At 39.0% G+C, this 6,000-nt stretch overlaps 1 long non-coding RNA gene across 9 annotated transcripts in view; it reads left to right on the top strand.

The window, feature by feature from the left end:
* Positions 1 to 6,000, top strand: part of LOC114487968 (uncharacterized) — a 93,141-nt gene that overhangs the window by 45,966 nt on the left and 41,175 nt on the right. For 8 of the 9 annotated variants that reach the window (XR_008619549.1, XR_008619553.1, XR_003683532.2 and 5 more), the window contains one exon: positions 1,195 to 1,325. The exons of the other annotated variant lie outside the window; for it this stretch is intronic. This is a non-coding gene — a long non-coding RNA (uncharacterized lncRNA). The remainder of the gene's footprint in view (positions 1 to 1,194; positions 1,326 to 6,000) is intronic. 9 annotated transcript variants of the gene reach the window in all.

Here is a 6,000-nt window from a genome sequence, read left to right as displayed (position 1 = left end):
TGGTGGGAATGTAAATTGATATAGCCACTATGGAGAACAGTATGGAGGTTCCTTAAAAAACTAAAAATAGAACTACCATACAACCCAGCAATCCCACTCCTGGGCATATACCCTGAGAAAACCATAATTCAAAAAGAGTCATGTACCACAATATTCATTGCAGCTCCATTTACAATAGCCAGGACATGGAAGCAACCTAAGTGTCCATCGACAGATGGATGGATAAAGAAGATGTTGCACATATATACAATAGAATATTAGCCATGAAAAGAAACGAAATTGAGTTATTTGTAGTGAGGTGGATAGACTTAAAGTGTGTCATACAGAGTGAAGTAAGTCAGAAAGACAAAAACAAATATCGTATGCTAACACATATATATGGAATCTAAATTTTTAAAAAAAGATAGTTCTGATGAACCTAGGGGCAGGACAGGAATAAAGATGCCGATGTAGAGAATGGACTTGAGAACACAGGGAGGGGTAAGGGTAAGCTGGGACGAAGTGAGAGAATGGCATGGACATATATACACTACCAAATGTAAAATAGATAGCTAGTGGGAAGCAGCCGCATAGCAAAGGGAGATCAGCTGGGTGCTTTGTGACCACCTAGAGGGGTGGGATAGCGAGGGTGGGAGGGAGACGCAAGAAGGAGGAGATATGGAGATATATGTATATGTATAGCTGATTCACTTTGTTATAAAGCAGAAACTAACACACCATTGTAAAGCAGTTATACTCCAATAAAGATGTTTAAAATGAATGAATGAATTAATTAATTGAGAGAGGTTAACAGAAACTGACCAGTAGTCAGTGGTGTTTCCAGAATTCCTAGATCTTACTGACAGCAGTCATTATTTTTTCTTCATAGTTCATATATCTCAGGAAACATAATGTGGGTGCCCTTCTTGTTACTCACTGACACTTGACAACCCTTTCCCACTTGTTTTTTTCCCAAAACACAAGCTCTCAAATGTCAATTAATAAATGAGAAAGGGATGATGAAATTAGAAAATTTTGTGAACACAATAGTAGTAACAACTTCAGGCAAGAATCGTCAATTGATCCTAAAACTAGTGGGTGAGGATTTCCAAGTCAGCTTAGGATGTAGAAAGTGGCAAGTAAATGTCACTACTGTCTTAACAATGAGAAAAAGTTAGGTAATTTATAAAATCATAAATTATCTTGAAACCATAGGAGAGCTGAGACTGCAAGATAAACCAGCTGAATTCCAATGAATGGCATACGGCTCTGAGAAGAGATGAATCTACAGAACGATTTCATTTCTGACAGAACATTAGAGGAAGGTATTGCTGTCATCAAAGCAGGTAAAGAGGAAATCAGCTACCAAATACTTAAAATCAGTGTGTAGGAGACCTTAGTTTAGAATGACTGTGAGAACCTAGGCACAAGGAGATTTCACCCTAAGTCACAAGTTCTATTCCACAGGTCTGCAGAGGTCCACTGGTTGCAGGGCTGAAGGCAGCACAGAGACCCCTTGGTGAAACTAGTGTGCAGGTGTTCAGTTAGTGATTGGTTGTCACTGGGGCAAAGTTGCAAATTTTGCACTCATTTCCTTGGAAACATGTCTCACATAAAACACAATTCTAACCCACCGGGGGAGAGGCAGTACCCCTTCCGACGCCTAGGGCCCGGGATAAGGTCCTCTACTTACGTGAAAGTGATGATGTAAAAGCTCTTTGTTCCTGAGGAAAAATAGGAAATTCTCCCATCCCTGGAACCCAGGAAAAAAAAATCCTCTCCTTCTGGGAGAAGGGTATCTGCCTCTGAGAAAGGTGAAAGAAAAACTCCTGGACACTGGTTCCTGGACTGATACAAAGCAGAGTTCAGCTACTACTGGGAGACGGGTAGGAAACTCTTTCCTGTCCAAGAGCTGACACTGATAGAAAAAAAAAAAAGAACCATGGAGGGGAGCGGGAATGCTGAAAAATTGTGGCTCCAAGGCCAGGCATGTAGGGCCTGCCTAAGACAGAGGCATGAAGTTTATTCACGATAATTAATCATAGTGATGACATTCTACGTTATGATCCTTTTCTAATCACTTAATTCACATGATGCTATATGGCCAAGGTGTAAGCCTTGATTGTGATTTTCAGAATCCATTAGACATGCAGAAATGACATTCAGAGTCCATAATCACACTGACCCACCCTCAGTCACATTCCACTCTACCCTATACAACACCAGCTCTAACAAGCCTTCTAGGTATTAAACATCACATCTTCTGTGAAGAGGTCTTTCCTTATCACTCTAGGCTGAATTAATTTTTCCCTCTATTCTAGAAAATGATAATGTTTATGACATTGCACTAGAATGACCTTAATTTTGCAAAGCTAAGGCTGATCCCAAGCCTATACATTTACAAGCTCTAGTATTCAAATGTAGTATTCAAATACTATCTCACCACAAAAACACTCAGTACCTTCTGCCTCTTGTAAAATTCTTATCCCCATTGAACTCTTCTGGAGCCACAAGTAAGCTGAGACATAAAGACAAAATATATTTATGTTAGTGTTTTCACTTTGATTTCTTTGGGATCATAAAATAAGCTGGGCTTCCTTTTGTATCTGGTTTTCACTACTCTAGACAAACTGAAATGAAATTACTCTGTCCAAATAAATAATGCTGCCAACTTACAAAATGAGTATATACTTTTTATACTGTTTGGATATTGATATCCCTATCCAGAAACCTGCCTACTATAGCATGACAACAAGATATATGGAAACAAAAAGTCTGAAAACAAATTGCTTGGAACAAATAGACTTGGAACAAAAGCAAAGGTTGTTGGCTCAGACTGCTGGGTATTTTATTTAGATCAATGTTTCACAAACTTTGTCTGTGTTTCTCAGGCTGATAATAGGTTTCCCCTAAAATGAATAATTTCCTGGTGAAATGCATTGGGGAAAAGATGCACAGTGTGATTTACAACACAAATTAACAGTTTCAAAGTTTTTGAGAAGTTCTGTGGAAAAGAAATCTGTCATTCTTAAATACCTGTTTAAACATCTCTCGATCACTAACATTTTCAGATCAGTTTGGGAAATTTTGACTTCGACTGTTTTCACAACTCTTCCCAGGCATGTTATCCTTTTATAAATCAATACTGTGTCTTTTTGGTTGCATAGTACTGAATCCACTGTAGCTAATGCAAAGAGAAAGAAATTTACTAATGTGTGTTAAATGACTTACAGAAATCTGGGAATAAATTATGTAACAGACTTTAGCTGAACTTTTTTTTTTTTTTTTGTGGTATGCGGGCCTCCCTCTGCTGTGGCCTTTCCCGTTGCGGAGCACAGGTTCCGGACGCGCAGGCCCAGCGGCCATGGCTCATGGGCCCAGCCGCTGGCTCCGCGGCATGTGGGATCCTCCCAGACCGGGGCGCGAACCCGGTTCCCCCGCATTGGCGGGCGGACGCGCAACCACTGCGCCACCAGGGAAGCCCTAGGCTGAACTTTTAACAATGACTCCCAAATCTTCAGCATAGAACTGTGCCTCAGGACTTCCCTGGTACTCCAGTGGTTAGGGCTTCACGCTTCTACTGCGGGGGGCATGGGTTCGATCGCTGGTTGGGGAACTAATATCCCACATGCAAAAAAAAACCAAAAAAACTGTACCTCTACATGCTGCTGCTTCCATCATGATCAGGAATCTTTCTGTTGAATCAAGAAGATGCTGCTACAGCCAATTCTGTTACCTCTCTGCTCTGCTGTGAGTCACATCAGCAAAACAAATCCCTCACACCTGGCCTTTATTATGTTAACCCAATTTATTTTTAATTTTTATTTTTTTAACATCTTTATTGGAGTATAATTGCCTTACAATGGTGTGTTAGTTGCTGCTGTATAACAAAGTGAATCAGCTTCTCCCTCCCACCCTCCGTATCCCACCCCCCAGGTGGTCACAAAGCACTGAGCTGATCTCCCTGTGCAATGCAGCTGCTTCCCACTAGCTATCTGTATTACATTTGATAGTGTACATATGTCCATGCCACTCTCTCACTTCGTCCCAGCTTACCCTTCCCCCTCCCCGTGTCCACAAGTCCATTCTCTACGTCTGCATCTTTATTCCTGTCCTGCCCCTAGGTTCTTCAGAACCAAATTTTTTTTTTTTTAGATTCCATATATATGTGTTTAAATGCTCCTTTCTTAAAGTTTTTTTTTCTAAGTCCCCAAAATAAATTAGACCTCACTGTTATTCTCTCTCATAGCATATGATATCTTTCTACCATAGCTCTTATTTTAGTACATAACTACTTAGGTATTTAGGTAACTATATAGTTACTATCTCTTCTACTAAAGTACTGTGGGAATAAGAACCATATCTGTTTTGCATCCCTTAAAGAAATGCCTAACTCACACTAAGTCAATGCATACTTTCGAATCATTTTGAATGCGTGGAAGGATGGATGGATAAGAGTGACTGAGTACCTAAAAGGGCAGATGAGCAGAGAGCCTTAAATCTTGGGACATGACCAAGAAAAACAGGGTGATAGATTTAGCTGGCCATATCTTTTCCCAAGATGACTGGTTCTAGAATTTCTTTTATGGAAGTGTCTGTGCTCTTGTGAGTGGTGGAGAGGGTGGGGTATTACACTCTGGCCAATAGGTGTAATCGGCAAGGCAACTCTTACCATGCCTCACGTACAGTAGGTGCTTAATATATCATTGTTATGGAAGGAATGCCAGTGCATACATGTAAAAGACTGAGCACTCTGCAGACACATTTTGCCCTATAGGTGTTACTGTTAATTATCAGAATCTATTTTAATTTAATTAAGTTATATAAACATTTTTGGTACCGTTGCATTTTGTTTAACCACAAAAGTCCCTAGAGTAGGCAGGCGACCTTGAAACCTGAAAAGGCTCTGTCTCCTCCAATCTTTATTTAATCAGAAGCAACCTAGATTCCATGTTAGTTTAACGCTGTACAGAATAAAATGACAATGATAGAAGTATTTTCAACTAGGGCCATAACATTAACTCGTAAAAAAAAAAATCGCTTCAAAGCTTCAAAAAAATGAGGGCATGAAATATTTTTAGTTGTCTTTATTCTTTATTTGAGCCCCAGATTTTAATTCCATGTGCTAACTTGGTAACTTTTAGCTTCTTAGAAACACATAAGGAGCAGCAACTTCAAAGCTGTAAATCCACTTCCTGAAAAGTGAATTTGGAAACAAGATCTAAACAAAGATGAACATTACATACAATGCAAGAGTTCGGTATATTTATTTTTTTCAGCTTCATGTATGATGGAAAAAAATCTATGTATCTGAAATACACAAAACATGGTAAAGACCACTTATTTTGCTGTGGACCCTCAATTTCTGAATCTTTTGTCAAGTTTCTCTCCTGCTTACATGCATAATTGGTCTCATGTTTCTATTTGCTTAAACCAGATGCCCATGGGGCTTTCCTGCAGTATTTAGGAAAGAGGAACGCTTACAGAATTGTATTTGGCTCTATCAAGCAATTTTTTGGTGGAAAATGACCCACAAGTTTAATTTCTCTCAACAGGGATCATTCTGCCTCACTTCCTGGGAAGGAAAGCTTTAAAAAAAAAAAAAAAAAAAAGGAGTTATGAAACTGGACTCTTAATGGTAACTGGAAAACACACAAAATTTTAACTTCAATTTTATTCTACTTTGTAATAATAATCGTTTGTATTTGTGTAACATGATAGAGTTCATATAGTACTTCCATGTTTACTGAGATATATTTTGTGCTTGCTTATACAGGATTCTTTCTCGTTAAAAAAGAATTTCTGTGTGTTTCTACACATTAGCTTAAGTCTTTTCACCATCTCCTTTTGGGATGAGAATCTCAGAACTATGAGAACACATTTATTGGATCTGTGCCATGAATACATGTGCTCAGTACAATTAAGAATTCACACACACACACACACACACACACACATACACACACACACACACTCTTAAAAAACATCTGCTCATGATCCAGAGTTCAATACAAAGAGAGG

Source organism: Physeter macrocephalus, chromosome 16 (assembly GCF_002837175.3).
Source record: "Physeter macrocephalus isolate SW-GA chromosome 16, ASM283717v5, whole genome shotgun sequence".
Lineage (NCBI taxonomy): Eukaryota > Metazoa > Chordata > Mammalia > Artiodactyla > Physeteridae > Physeter > Physeter macrocephalus.
Note: the sequence above shows the minus strand (reverse complement) of the source record. Positions and strands in the feature narration are given on the sequence as shown.